This window comes from Meriones unguiculatus, chromosome 1, assembly GCF_030254825.1.
Source record: "Meriones unguiculatus strain TT.TT164.6M chromosome 1, Bangor_MerUng_6.1, whole genome shotgun sequence".
Lineage (NCBI taxonomy): Eukaryota > Metazoa > Chordata > Mammalia > Rodentia > Muridae > Meriones > Meriones unguiculatus.
The window spans coordinates 43,442,262-43,458,188 of NC_083349.1; the positions used below are offsets into that span (position 1 = coordinate 43,442,262).

At 42.1% G+C, this 15,927-nt stretch overlaps 2 long non-coding RNA genes across 2 annotated transcripts in view; one reads left to right on the top strand and one right to left on the bottom strand.

The window, feature by feature from the left end:
• Positions 1-15,927, top strand: part of LOC132647189 (uncharacterized) — a 107,475-nt gene that overhangs the window by 13,189 nt on the left and 78,359 nt on the right. The gene's annotated exons all lie outside the window — the stretch shown is intronic.
• The window catches only part of LOC132647192 (uncharacterized), a 132,089-nt gene continuing 130,706 nt past the window's right edge, over positions 14,545-15,927 (bottom strand). The window contains exon 3 of the long non-coding RNA XR_009585512.1: positions 14,545-14,623. This is a non-coding gene — a long non-coding RNA (uncharacterized LOC132647192). The remainder of the gene's footprint in view (positions 14,624-15,927) is intronic.

Sequence of the window (15,927 nt, forward strand, 5' to 3'; positions counted from 1 at the left end):
TCCTGGCCCTGAGCCACCAGCTCAGGGTCCCTCATAAGCCTGTAAGTGAGGACCTGGCTGAGACACAGTCATCTCAAGGCTTCTTGAAGAAGGGTCTTCTTCTGGACACACTCAGGAGTGTTGGCAGGAGTTACTCCCTCCTGGGATGTTGCGTTGAAGACCTGGTTTTCTTAATAAGTATTGGCCTGAGGTCGTCATCAATTCTTGCCATGTGGGCTCCCCACAAAGCTAAGTTCATCGCTGTGGGCAAGTCAAGGCAGCAAGAGACTCAAAGAGAGAGCCATAGCCTTCCATGTTCTAGTCTTGGAACTGCCTTACTGATGTGTTTGCTATATTCTATATATTGGGAGGAAGTGATTGTGTACAACCCCCAAACAAGGGACAGAGGTGGATAGCAAGAGGTGAGTCCTATGGAACTAATTTAGAAGGCTGGCTATCATAGCATTAGCCAGGTAACAAATTTAAAAGGTAGTTGAACCAGATAAAGATGGTAAATTCAGCTATCCTCAGGGCCTGGTAGGCCCTGGTATTCATTGACAACAGATCATGTGTGAGACGATGAGCAGGCATGAGTTTTAACGGGGGAATACCCAGCCAAACCCCTTAAAGCAGTGACTCTCAACCTTCCTAGTTCTGTGACCCTTTAATGCAGTTCTTCATGTTGTGGTGACCTCTTGACCCCAGCTACAAAATGCTTTTCATTGCTACTGTTATGAATGATATGTAAATATCCGTGTTTTCTGATGGTTTTAAGCAACCCCCGTGAAAAAGTTGAGCCCCAAAGGGGCCATGACCCTCAGGTTGAGAACCAGTGTCTTAAAAACACAAGGGGCACGCTGCACGAACCTGAGGCCAGGTTAGACCTATAGGTCAATAGTCTGACACTAGCTAGATCACATGGGGGGGGAGCGGGGAGGACTCTATATAATTTTGTCTCATTTCATTATTCTATAAATCATATCACTTTGCGTATGGCCAAAGCAAATAGTCATGGCACTTCTGAGAGAGGTAGGTTTAGATTCCATGCATGAGAGATCCAGTGGCAGCATGACTGGAAGAGGCATGACTCGCTGAAACTATTTTTCTGCCAAACAAATGAATGCTGGTTACCAAAGGGAAGAGAGCCGGCCATTTTCTTGACCCAAACCCATCCCTACTGTCAAAATCAACAGAGGGGGATTTCCTCAAAGTAAGCTGTGCTGAGTTGAAAAAATACTTTATGATCCAGGTCAAGCATCCGTCAGCTGGGCACCCCAAATCTAAAGTGCTCTAAAATCTGAAACCTTTTGAAGGCCAGTCTGATAGTCAAGCAGCATCATTTTGGATTTGGGCTTTTTCAGATTATGAGGTTCACCGGTGTTGAAGTCTATGCAAATATTTCAAAATGTGAAAGATTCCGATAGCTGAAACATTTCTGGTCCCAAGCATTGTGGCTCAAGTATACTCTATATACTTACCTATAATAATAAAATAATAATAGTAATAAAACTTTGCACTTTGACATCTCCTCAACAAATACTTGCTGAGCTCCTACAGTTACTCAGAGCTGAGCCAGCCCTGGGGAGAGAAAATGGAACAAGACACTCACCTCCAAGATCTCCTGGTACACAGAGGACACAGTGCAGTGCCCGAGTGAAGGGCACCAAGGTTACACACCCACAGGGAAGGGGCCAGTGAGGTCTGTGTCAGGGTGATGGCTTCACAGAGGGCCAAGTGTAGCTTGTACCCTTCACAGAGCAGGGCCTACTTTCGATGTCAAGGCTTTATGATGGGATTATCTCATTAATCCCTCTAACACCCTGGGATTGCAGGAAGAACGGAGGTATTACTCTGCTCGGTGGAGAGATAGCCATGTGGGAATCCTGTGGCATAAAGCAGAGGCCTTGCTCACTACCACACCAGCACCTAACGAGATCCCAAGGCAAGGCTATAATCCCTTCCCTGGCAGCCGCTGGATTTCATGGCTCAGCTGGGCTCAGAAAAGGAACAGGGGTTGAAATCACATTACCAATGGCATTTACATATTCTGGTCCAGAATGGACTGTGTTATTGTCACTGATATGGATGGCAACATAATTACAATTACAGCTGCACTGGGCTTGGCATGGTGTGCTTAAATGCTTCTCTGAGAGCAGCAGAGGGGCCTGGTTTACAAACAAAAAGCATCGCGTTCCTTGGAGTTTTTAACAGCTTCAGTCACACCCACCATTAAAGTACCCAGTCCAAGATAAAAATAGGCACTTGCTTCAATATGGAATTAATTAATATCAGATCCAAGAGGGTCCCGTTTTTGTTGTATAATATGCCATTTGAGAAAAAAAAATTAAAAAACAGGGTTGTCTCCCTTTGTTTTACCAACGCTGTCTTTCAGTCACTTTGCTAAAGGCATTTGCACCTTGAAAACTCTGCGGAAAGCTGTCTCTACTGCCCACCTCGCACAGTGCCATGAGCGAGGCCCAGCTACTGTGCTTCAAAGTTCCCTGCACTTAGTCATCTGAGAGCTGGCTAATCAGCCTCTCTCTACTAGCCCTGCAAAGCTGTGGGGACAACATCTGTTCCGATAGGAGCAGTTCGGTAGTTACCCAGAGCACCAGGAAGACAGCAAGCCTAAGACTCGGAGGAGCACACGGAATCTGGCAGAAACAAGGAGCTGTTTTCAGTCTTTCTCTCTCCTCATTATTAAGCCATTCACTGCCAAGCGACCTATAATATCCAGCAGAGCCCCGGGCAGCTCTTTCAGGAGGCGCAGAGAGGGAGAGGATCCCTTGGGGATTCCTTGGGGTTTCTTTTCATCCCCCCTGCCCCCCAGCAGCTGAGCAGCCAGACCATTTAGACTTGCAAAACTGAGAAGTGAGCGACACACACGCCCTGGCTGCAGGTGCACAAGGAGCCTGCTCTTCCAACCGTGCCAGCACAGCACTCTTGGCCGTTAATGTGACCGTAATCTTCAGGGTGCTCAGAGTGGTGAATTCACGCCCTGATTGTGTACGGGTGAATTGTTTCTACTTTGACTCATTTGCATTCTCTTCTGCCCTTGCCGAGAAACACATTCAGGAAAATCACAACAACCCTTTCTGGAAATAACAGAAGCCAGACTCCTCTACTCATACACCTGCCTGGGATCTTCATGGGAGACCCCCACGTCCACCCCAGCTAGCCATTATCTTGCCATTGCAAGCATATGGTCAGCCTCCTGTCAGCAAGCCCCCCACCCCCCACCCACACATATACACAGTTACCACTGCTGGTCACACAAATGCTCAGTAAATGGCCTATTCAGAGCAGGTTTGGACTTCTGCACTGTCACAGAAATCTCGGAGGTAGCCTGGCACAAAAGGATGCAAATGCCAACGGTTCAACAGCAGATGATTCACAATGAGGGTGGGGACAAAGTGCATTCAGTGCTTCATGGTTTCCGGTGTCTTTCTCAAAGGGCACCTCATTCTTCCCAAGACATTTTCGATTTCAGCCAATTCTATTTGCGTGGCCAAGGGAGCCCAGTGAAGGCATCTGGACCTGTTTCCGTTTGAGGTTTATCTACCCTTGGGTTGAAGCAGGCCTCTTCTGCTTTGTTTGCAGAGTGGTGACATGTGTCTGCAGAGCTTGGTGACACTTGCCCCCTCTGACCCCTATGTCATAAGGATGGCTGTGCTTTCTTTCCTGCAGAGTGTAGATCAGAATACATGTCTGTAGGCTGTAAACGTCACAGGGCTTTAATCTGAAATGAAGAAGACACAAGCTCCCTAGACTTGTTGCTTAGACTTTGAATACAAAGCAATTTTTCTTTCTATATATTTTATACATATAAAAATATACTACAACTTAAAGGTTGTATGTAAGTATATATGCACATATATGTGTACATACATACAAACATACATATACATATATACACATAATTGTACATATTGAATGAAAATCACGTTGTTTAGAAACCAAGGGGAAATGTGCCGTGTAATGTGCTTGTGTTTCCACATCTCTCACATCTCTACAGAGGAGGCAAAAGCTGTGGTACCATTTCATGCATGAGACAGAGTGAGATACAAGCACCTTCGAAGGAAGAGGAGGATGCAGCCAGGACAAAGTTACACCAACCTTGGTGTCAGGATAGCTTTGTTCCTTTCATGTACACTGATAACAATAAAATAACAAAAAAATAACATTTGCCCAATGACGATCGTGTATCGGAGACTACTGTAAGGGGTTTCCAAGTACCATCTGTGAGACAGATGTCCCAGTGATCTTATTCTTGCATGATGAGATCTAACAGGGACAAGGAGCTTAAGCAGATTATTCAAGGACTGGAGAGAAGCCTGTGGGGACTGGGATGGAGCTCGGGGAAGATTCTGGCTCCTACTTAGCTCAGGATCACAGATCCTCAAATCTAGGAAGAGTGGCTCATTAACAGAAAACCAAGATCAGCAGATCAGCGAGAGAGAACACATACAGGACTTTATTTTCTTTCTCTCCCTGGTTGAAAAAAGTTCTTTTCCAGAAGCAAGCCCAGACTTAGCATAGCAACGTGGGGGTTAGATTTGTTCTGACCTGCCACCTTCCTTACAGAGGGACCACCTTCAAAGTTCACTTTTTGTATGAAAAATTTCCATAGAATCTCATCGCTCATTCTGAGAGGAAAGCAGAAGGACAGAGAAGGGGGAGTAAGCCTGCTCTATTGGCGGGAACTCAGTGGTAAGGCCACACCCACCCACAAGAGAGATTGGGACACACAACTTTTAAGGAAAGGTTTATGCCATTCTAGATAAAAATCAATTTCCATTTTCAAAAGAAGAGGATACTAGATCCTGGTAGGACGCCAACATGATCAAATAAGATCCCGGGTAGGCTTAATTGAGATATGGCTCCAATATACACTTGCTATCACAGTTCTCATGGGAGACAAGAAACCTTCTGGGAATACTTCTTGTTGACCTAAAATTGAGCTTTGGTCAAATAGCACCTAGCATGTACCTTGGCCTGAGCAATGGTAGCTGTGCAGGTTCTAAAAGGCCACACCCTGAAATGGCAGAGCCTTTTATAGGGCACACAGCATGAAGGTATCCATAACCCTGAGTAAAGAGTATCGGCCAGTGCTAAGATCCCCTGTGATGGGTGTACTTTGTCCATCCTAGGAACACACTTGTCTTTGTACATTAACTCAAATGACTAGATTATTAATTTAAGTTATGTGTCTAGACACAGACAGCTTGACTGCAGAGCTCCCTCTGGGGAAGGAAGACATTTCTAACTATTATTTCATGAGTCACCATTGGTCACAGAAGTGACCTGAGGATTAACACCTGTTGACCAGCGAGTTCCAGAGGGATGCACACCTCTGGAGAAGGGAGAACAACAACAGACCCAAGGGACAGAGGGCAAGGCTAAATGGTGTTTCGTGCAACGTGGTATAGGCAGAGGCTCTGTCCTTGGGAATGGAGATTGTAGGTGTAGGGGTTTGGACCTCAGAGAGAGAGAGAGACAGTTTGTACTGTCAATACAGTGTCGTTTATTAGAAGCATACGGAAGCCAGAGCACTGAGATCAGTGCTCTGAGCTCATATAGGTTTCTGTTGTTTGTTTAAACATCTGGGCCTGGAAAAACAACTCAAGTGAGATGAGGGTAGTTGTCTCACTTTCCCTTCTGTAATTTCTTCAGCTTAATTTCAGTAAAACTTAAATGGGTAGCAGTTGACAGAGGAATGTAAGATGGAGAAGAGAAAAAGGAAGAGAAGCAAGACAGTAAGGGGTCAGTGTAGCAAGGAGAGAAAGGGAAGAAGAAAAGGATCAAGCGTGAGGGAGTGCAAGCCACAGTTCCTAAGATTCCCATCCTCCTTGATAGTGGGAATAGTAGCATTGGTAATCCCTAGACACTACAGTATAGTTCTCAGTCCAGTTAGTAACATTGGGATGTTAATTTGGCAGTCTATATCTTTTGGATTTCTTCATTTGGGGAATATATTTACATCCATGCTCGGCAGAAACTGATCATTGGGGATGAAGGGCACTAAAAGGTGTGAGGGGGGTGGCGGGGGGGGGGGAGGGTTGGCCCTCGGGTCTCAGCTCTGTCTTCTGAAAAGCAACGTTAACTCTCCCTGACTTGCCCAGCTTGCCAGGTGATGTGAGTTAAATTGGAAGATAATGGGTAAAGTGCTTTCTGTAAAGTTTCCTAAGGATGTGACCTGTCACATTCGGCAGAGGTCTGAGACTCAGGCTGAGTAGAGGCCCACCAGCCTCTTCCAGGGAATGAGGCTTCATCTGCAAGTCATGTGCACTTGAGGACTGTGAGTGGCACTCCAACAAAGGGGCAGAGCATGAGAGAGATACACCGTCTTGGCGGCAGACTGTAGTCTGTTGGGGGTTGCTCTGGTGCTATCTATTCTATGTTAATCGCTTTCTCTACTGAGGCCTGCTTGCTACAAGCAGACACTCACATACTCCACATGATGATGTCAACTTTGCCTCTCTGTTTAGCCAGTGAAGTGCCGACATACCTGGGCAAGGTGGATGGGGAGGTGTGGCCAAGGTTTGAGGGCTTTGGGAAACAGAGAGGATCATGGGGAGAGAGAGGGACAGGAAGAGAAAAGAGAGGAGGAGGAAGCCAGATGGGTTAGCGTAGAAAAGGAACCACATGGGCAGGGAAGAAGGACTCTGAGAATGACATGGAAAGAAGCGATCCAGATGAAGGATAAGCATATATTTATGGGATTATGGGTGGGAGGCAGCCCAATTAGGAATGATTATTAAAGCAGATAGAATGGGATGCAGGTTGGGAGATAGGAGATAGAATAGATGGAATTATCTGCCTAGCCCAGACTGACATAAGGCAATTATAAAATCTAACATGGGGATACACAATACCACCATAATAATTATAGGGCTAATAAACATTATTGGTCTGATACCATTTATTTACCACAACCGTAGTCCTTCAGGTTTTAAGCCTGATCAGGGGACCCAAAATAATGTCCTTTGGCTAGTTTAGCATGTAACATTTCAAAGATTCAACCAAATTGTATGGAAAACTTACACATACATATACACATATACACAGACCACACATACACACACATAAAAGCACAAACGCATATACACACACCACAGCACATATACACACACACAAACCACACACAGAGAGACCACACACAGAAACACAGAGAGATCACACATACACTCACACCACAGTGAGAAAGACCATACACACAGAGACTACAAACACATATACACATGAACACACAATGCACACACACACACACACACACACACACAAATCTGAGAACAAGAAATTAAGTTATTTGTATCAAAACTTTAGATAAGGACAGTGTAGGGCTGGGGAGACAGCTCAGTAGGTGAGAGCACTCATCTGCATTCATGAACACCTGAGCCTGAGCCCCCAGAACCCACAAAGAAAGCTGAACGTGGCTGCACATGTTTGTAATCCCAGTACTAGTGACAGAGACAGGCAGATCTCAAGATCTGCAGCCAATGTAACCAAACCTTCATGCCATGCCCTTAAGTCTATTTATTTATTGTATATATGTTTGTGTGTGTGCACATGCGTATCAGTGCAAATGCATTTATGTATACATGCCCGTAGAGTCAGGAGATTAATGTCAGCCATATTTGTCAACTGTTCCATATATATATATATATATATATATATATATATATATGCATATGTATACATATATATATATATATATTTTGAGACAGAGTCTCTCATTGAACATGGAACTCACAGACTCAGCTGTACTGACCGGCCAGTAAATCCCAGCAATCCTCCTGTCTCTGCCTCTCTAGTATGGGAATTAGAAGTGTGTGCTCCTGCTTTTGGCTTTATTCAGGTGTTGAAGATAGAACTCTGGCCAGGCAGTGGTGGCACATGCCTCTAGTCTCAACACTTGGGAGGCAGATCTCTGAGTTCGGGGCCAGCCTGTTCTACAGAGCAAGTTTCAAGACAGCCAGGGCTACACAGAGAAACCTTGTCTCAAAAACAGACAAACAAACAAACTCTAGTCCACAGCCATCTCCCCAGGCCCCTTGCTATCTTCTATGTGAGTGATGACTGCTGAAATTTGCAAGCTGTAGCAAACAAAACCCTTCTATAAAGAGAAATTCATGTTAAGCCCATAAACCTTCCTTTAGGACAAAAAAGTTAAGGGCAAAGAGAATGGTATACAGTAAAAAATAATCAAGCCTCCAAAATAGGATACCATGAGTAACAATAGAGATAACAAACTAATGAAACTCCCAGAGAACACACTGTAATTACGAGGTATTGACTACAATATACTGTTTATAATATATAAACAAATGATACTTCAAATTTTCTACCAAAAAAAATGGTGATGCATACAAAGTGACCCACCATGTATGAAAACATGAACAGCAATTTGTGAAAAACAATAAATGAAGTAAAAGCTATATGGATGGGCTTAGAGCTTGTTATGATTAAAATGAATGGTCAGATGTCAAAGTTTGAACCCCTTGACCTTGGGTAGTGGTGCTGTTCATGGAGACTGTGAAATCTTTCAGACACAGGGTTTAGCTGGCAGTCCCAAGACCACATGGGTGGGGTGGAGGTTTGGCTATTTCCTGTCTTTCATTGGCCTGATTTCTGTCTTCCACCATGGTATGAGGAACCCTGTCACATTATCACCATTGCATATGGAAGATCTCTGGTTGCCATGAATATTCTGCCATGATGGACCACACCCTGTGAACCCACCAGCCAAATACAGAAGTCATTGCCTCGTCTGTTGTTGAGATGAAAAGAGAAGTTAGTGCAGAGCTAATTAGAAAGAAATGAGGAGGAAAATGGTTCTGTAGCAGTAAAAAATCACAGCACAGACAAGAGTGGGAATGATGGAAGAGAATGACAATACAAAGAATGCAAAGGAGAAAAACCAACAGACTTCCTAAGAGTTCTAGAAAGAAAAGAGAAAAATAAGAGTTGGAGGTCATAGTTAGAGTTAGTATTTAGACCTCAAGTGATGAAGGATACCAATCTACAGTTCTAAAAGCCCCAAATCTGAGAACTGTAGTAAAAAGATCTGTGCTTATGTGTTGAGGAAAACTCACTGAGAAACTGTAGAAGACAAGGAGACAATGAGTGTCAGGATGAAAAGACAAGCCACCTTCTAAGAGGAAGCTGCTGTGCAGATGGGAGGCTCCAGAGAGCAGCAGCGGAGCTAAAGGTGATGAGCACCATCAGTAATGATTAGAAGGTAAATAGCTCCAACCTCCAACATACACACGTTTGTGTATTTTCTTCTTCTCCCTTCTTCTTCTTCTTCTTCTTCTTCTTCTTCTTCTTCTTCTTCTTCTTCTTCTTCTTCCTTCCCTCTTCGTTCTTCATTCTTCTTTTGAGACAGGATTTCTTCTCTGTGTAGCCCTGGTGCCATTCTGGAACTCACTTTGTAGAGCAGGATAGCCTTAAATTCCCAGAGATATGCCTGCCTCCACCTCCCATGTGCTGGGATTAAAGGCATGTGCTACCACACCTGGCCCCATACGCACACTTTTGAATGACCAATGAGGCAATGTGGGCAGTTTTACAAAGCCAATGCTCGCTAACCAAAGGTTCTGCTGATGGAAATTGAGAAAATTCTGGCAGAAGGAAAATAATCCATGTTTGCAAGTCCAAAATATAAGGAGAGCAAAGTAAAGATGTGGAGAACAAAGGAGTGGTAAGGGTATTGTTAAATGCACAAAAACAATAAAATAATACAACAGTACTTAATGATACCTAAAAGAAACAATGAGGAAGTAAAATCAGAATCTAGGAGCAGGATAGATTTCAGAGCTCTAAGTTCTTCAGCCATTCTGAGTTCCAAACAGTGCTGAATAGCCCCTGAATTAAAAATGTTAAAAAGCAAAATCAGTAAATAAGAAAGGATATGAGATTGAAAAACTAACCAAATTAGGAAGGAAGGAAGGAGAGGAGGGAGGGAGGGAGGGAGGGAGGGAGGGAGGGAGAGAGGGAGAAAGGGAGGACAGATGGGGTAGTATTACAAAACAAACAGAATAATTATGTTAATGTAAATGAAAAATCCATCCAGTGAATGACTGAAGACTGCAGTATGGATGGAAAATAAAAATAAAAGTAGCAATGTAATGGAATTATATGCCATTTATAAGATGTGTACCTAAAATATAAAAACCTGAAATGTTAAAATGTGTAAAAATTATAAATGTTGTAGTGTAGTTACTGTAATATTAAACAAATTTTGAGACAAAAATGTATCCTACAGATAAATACAGTCCTTCATAAAGGTAGACAATTCACTACCAGAAAACTACCTTATATTCTCTTCATTTTTATACTCAATGGATTCATAATATTGCACATATTTATGAATAGAGTGCTGCATGGTGGTCTAATGCATATATAATGTATAATGATCAAACCACAGTGATTAACTTAAAGCTTCAAAAACTTACTACAGTGATTTTACAGTCTTAAATGTCTTTCCACAGTAACTTCTACATAATCTATATAAATCAAAATTTACAGAAGTATAAAAAGAAATGTGAAATTAAAAATGAGAGGAATTAATACAGTTCTTTTAAGAACTGTTACAAGAAACCACAAAAGCCATTGTTGTATTTAGGGTTTATTGCTACAATAAAACACTGTGACCAAATGCAACGTTTGGGTTTATTAGGAAAGGGTTTATTTGGCTTACACTTCCATAACACTGTTCATCATTGAAGGAAGTCAGGGCAGGAACTCAAACTGGGCAGGAACCTGGAGGCAGGAGATGATGCAAAAGCCATGGAGGGATGCTGCTAAGTGGAGTAATCATCATAGCTTGTTCAACCTGCTTTCTTATGGATCCCAGGACCACCAGCTGAGGAATGACACACCGCCCCAACCACAATGGCCTGGGTCCTCCCACATCAACCACTAAATTAGAGCATGTCTGGTTGCATGCGGGTTGATGCCCCAGGTCCCGCCTCTGAGAAAAAGGTATTGGACGGGTCTGATGCTCTTTGGGTGGATGACACCTAAATGAACATCTGTACAAAGTCCCAATTTATTTCTAATATCAGAGATCAGACCTCTACTCTTGCCTGATGCGTCTAAAACAAAAAGGGGGAACTGTAGAGAGCTGCGGAATGCTATGCCTTAAAGATGGAGCTGGTTTCCGCCTTCCACTTTCCCGATGGTGAGTGCTCTCTGTCACGAACAACTCCACATTTGGCTAAGGCCGAGGATCTGGCTTGCTTCCATGTATGTGGACCTATCTGCATTGCCCCCGTGGCACGCCTGGGTTGGCTACTCAGAGGCTATTTAAGCTGTGGGCTGGCTTTCCCCGGGGTCCGAGGATTGTTCAATGTTCCTGAATAAACTGCATTGAAAAAAAAAAAAAAAAAAAAAAGAAAGCAGGCTGAGCGAGCAAGCCATGGAGAGCAAGCCAGTAAGCAGCACCCCCTATGGCCTCTCCATCAGCTCCTGCCTTCGAGTTCCTGCCCTGCTTGAGTTCCTGTCATGATTTCCTTCGATACTGAGCAGTGGTGTGCAAGTATAAGACAATAAACATTTCTACCCAAAAAAAAAAAAAAAAAGAAAATGCTCTCCAGGCTTGCCTACACCCCAGTCTTAGGGAGGGATTTTCTCAATTGAGATTCCCTCCTCTCAGATGTCTCTAGCCTGTATCAAGTTGACATAAGATTTATCAGCATAGCCATGTCATGAAATATTTAAGCAAAATCATTAACTAATAATTTGGCTGACTGAACTTTGATGGATATATTATAATCAATAAATAGAAATCATATTTTCTTTTCAAGTACACAAAAACATTACAAAAATTCTCAACAACAAAGCAAGATTCAGCACATTTTAAAGGATAGAAATGATGAATACTATGTTCTCTGGAATACTGCAACTAATTTAAAAACCAATAGAAAAACGTAATTAGAACACCCGTATTGATTTAGAAATTAAGAAAGCCACTGCAACAGAAGCTATCAGTTGGATAGCTTCAAAGAAAAAAATTAAAAATCCAACAGAAAGATTAAAATTACTCTTTAATATCCATACAAGGAAAGCTATCACAGTGGGCATTTATAGCTGTTGATAATTATATTTGAAACATCTGGAAAGAGATGAAGTAAGCATTTATCTGGGAAGTCACAAATAAGAGCCAAATAAACTCAAAGAAAGAAAATGGAAATAAAAAATGAACCCAGAATGTATCTTTAGAAAGGACGCACAAAAGAAAGAGAACACACAAAGCCAGAAAAGTTGGTTTGTTGAAAAGTTAATGAAACTAAATAGTCTTCAGGCCAAAACGCTAAGAAGCAAAGGACACATGATGAGTATCATAAAGGAAATGATGGACACTGGACAAGTGTCACAAACATTTCAAAATGCGGTCCGTGGCTAAGTTACCAACTGGTGTTGATGAGTGGGACTAAATTGGCTTAAAGAGAAAACACCTAGAGAGCTTGAAAACCGTTGAGGCAATGAGGTCAGAATGGCCATCTGTGAGGAAAACATTGGTGAGTTCTTCCTCAGCTTCAAGGAAGACTATTTCAATTTTCCACAGAAAAGTTTTCTACAATAACAAGACAAAAACCAAAACAAAGAAATGAATAGCCTTGCTATGCAATCTTCAGAACACGTGCATGCCTGCTTGCTCATTCCAATGCCCACGTCACGCCATGTAATTAATCTTTCTAATACAGCAACCCACACAGGAAAGTGTGGACAAGATGCTACCATTCTTGTCTGATGCTAGATAGGTGGGAAGTGCTTTGTATTTGTATTGTTGTTGGCTAACAGAACTTCGAGGGGAACTAGGAAGTGCTTCCTTATATGGAGAGGAGGTAAAGGTAATGTAACATAAACATGGCATCCTTAGGACATGCCACTCACATGTAATGAGCATGCCTAACTATCTTACTTAATCATTACAGGTATAATAAGAAAACTACAAGCCAGTCTATCTCAGAAGTACAAAAACCCTATGCAAAATGTTACCAAATGATCTAGCAATACATAAAAATAGAACACATCCAGGACCTCCTGGTTTTAGTTCTAGAATACAAGGTAGTTCAAAGATTGGTTCAGAATTCCAATTCGAAAAATTAGCCAATACATTAGTTAATACATCTATATTTCCTTTATTTGAGCTTATTTCAATTTATTGTGTTTTTCCAGTTATATAATTATCAAATAACATGTTACTAGATAAAGAAAAGGCTTATAACATATAATTTATTTATAGAAAACCAGATATATAAAGAGAACCACATGATTCCCAAAAAGATTGTTGACAAAAAATAGTAGATATGGGGCTTTGTGGTGAAATGCCCTATGCATCTCCTTTGAGATCACAAGTATGGGAGTTCTCGTTCTCCTCCTCCTCCTCCTCATCGTCCTTCTTCTCTTTCTCTCCTCCTCCTTCTCTTCCTCTTCTTCTTCCTCTGTGGCCTGGCAAGGCAATACTGCCAGGGAAAAGTGATCAAAAAGCTGGCAAATGAGTCTGAGTTTGATGCAGTCCCCACTCCTTACTAGAGGACACTTTAGCTGCCCATCTGCTGTATCTTTGTAGGGAGCCAAGGTCTAGTTCATGCATGATCTTGTTTGATGCTTCAGTCTCAGCAAGCCCCACTGTGTTTCTGGTTAGTTGGTTCTGTTGGTCTTCCTGTGGAGCTCCTGTGCCACATTTACATGATGGAATACTACTCAGCTATTAAAAACAAAGAAATCATGAAATTTGCAAGCAAATGGATGGAACTAAAAAATGATCATCTTGAGTGAGTTAACCCAGATCCAGAAAGACACACATGGTATATACTCACTTTTAAGTGGATTTTAGCCATATACTACAGGATAAGCATACTACTAGGCGTAGACCCAAAGAAAGTAAGTAACATAAAGGATCTGAGGGAGGGAGTTCCCCTTCTGGCTTTCACTGCTATTTCAACATGGAACCAGAGTCCAGTCAGAGCCAGAAACCAGGGGAAAAGGTAACAATGAAAACAGCTCTCACCATGGGCAAAAATAAAAATATAGCCAGGAAGATGGGCAGACCTAAATGGAGGAGTCTAGCAAGTTTCCGGGTACCCACTGAGTGCGTCAACTGGAGGCTATGAGTTAGGACCCAGCAGAAGATAGTTTGAAGATATGAACTTCTTAGGTGTATTTTTAACTAAATATATGTAAGATAGCAAACTTTCCTGAACATGTGTGTTATAGACAGTGTGTCCCTTAGTTGTGATTATAGACTGAAAGTCTAATCGTTATAAAGATTGTCAACTTCCTCAAGATTGATATGTAAAATAGAATTAAGGTTAATTCTAAAATGTAGATGCACAAAACAATCATATATACCTTGGTAGAATAAAGGTGAAAAAATATTATTCTAAAAATTGTCACAATTTATTCTCTAGCGGTTATGACAGTATAATACACAGCTATAAAAATATGCCAGTGAGACAAAACTTGTCTTTGTGTGCATCTTCATTCTGTATAGGACAACCCCTGAAAGAAGTCAGATGGAAATTGTTCTTCTTTGCTATTTGTCTTTTGTTCTTTTGAGGCCGGATCTCATATAGTTCAGCTTGGCATGAACCCAGTGGACCAGATGAGTATTGTGAATTATCTGGGTAGCAATCTGTAAAAAAAAAAAAGTAAAAGAAAAAGATTAGTATTTTATATAATACTATACAGAAACAACTTCTCTGTGTGTAAGTAAATTGTGAAAAAAGAGGTTGTATGACTTTAGGAAAGTAAACAGAAGAATAATCTCTTAAAAACTTTAAGAAGCATAGAGGAATGACACAGAAGACTATCTTCAGGGAGGAGCTTAAGGCACAAGGATACACTATAGAAGAAAACACAGTAAAATTGACATTAAAAATCAAGAAATTATTTTCTCTGAGAACAATAGAAGCTCTGACAAGGAAAACGAGGCAGTACCTGTTATGTCAGACAGAGCTGAAGGGGGTGGTGGCATGATCGATAAAGAAGTAGAAATCAATGAGAAGTGATATATAGAACCTGACAGGGAACGGGACAGAAAGTGTGCATAAGTGTTTCGGAGAGTAAGTGAATTCTGGTGGGCCAAGCATAACACATCCCCACATCCATGTTACGGAGATGCCATTAAACTACTCTGAGATGACTTTGCCTCCAGATACCATCAGCAAAAAGATCCCCCTAGGCCAACAAAATCCCTACATATTCATTAGTGTCTGTCTGGCATGTGCCAATTGGTATAAACCCCTTAGGAAGTGCCCTAGGATGATCAATAAACCAAAGTAATAACTAACCTATATCCTGTGATTCTGTAGGCCTAGTTCTACATATATACTCATCAATCTGCATGTGCATGTGCACATAACCAGGCTCGCAAATGATTCATCTGTTTTTAAGAGAGTTTCTTGTCAAGTCAAGAAACAAAAGACAAAACTGAACTATGTCGCCTGCCTGTATTTAGGTTCTAAAACTATCATGGAAAGCCATTTTGTTTTGAAGAGCAAACGGTAGAGTAGTGGTTACTGATGGGGCCAAGAGGTGTTGTGAGAGGGAGTGACATTATTAAAGACTTGGTAGGGAGTTTGCACGACCCTTCCTGGAAGGCAGTAAGAGGCACAGGACTTCAGAGGAGTAGAACAGAAGAGGAGCACGATGAGGAAGTGACCCACGAGGCTGTAGTGGCAGGGCAGCTCCACGATAGGACATCTGTGAGCTGGAGGCAAAGGGAAGGAAGCTGGTGGTGTAGATTCCGTCCTAGTTAGAGGGCCGGAAGTCTAGGGAAGCTTATGCTGTAAGTCTTAACCCAAGGGGAAGGTAGAAGAAAAAAAAAACAAAACAAGCCAGTGAGACCTGGGATGGAATAAAGATACACACACAGGCACAAGCGCACACACACTCATGTCGTCACCCTACTTCAACCCCACAGCTCCTACACACTGT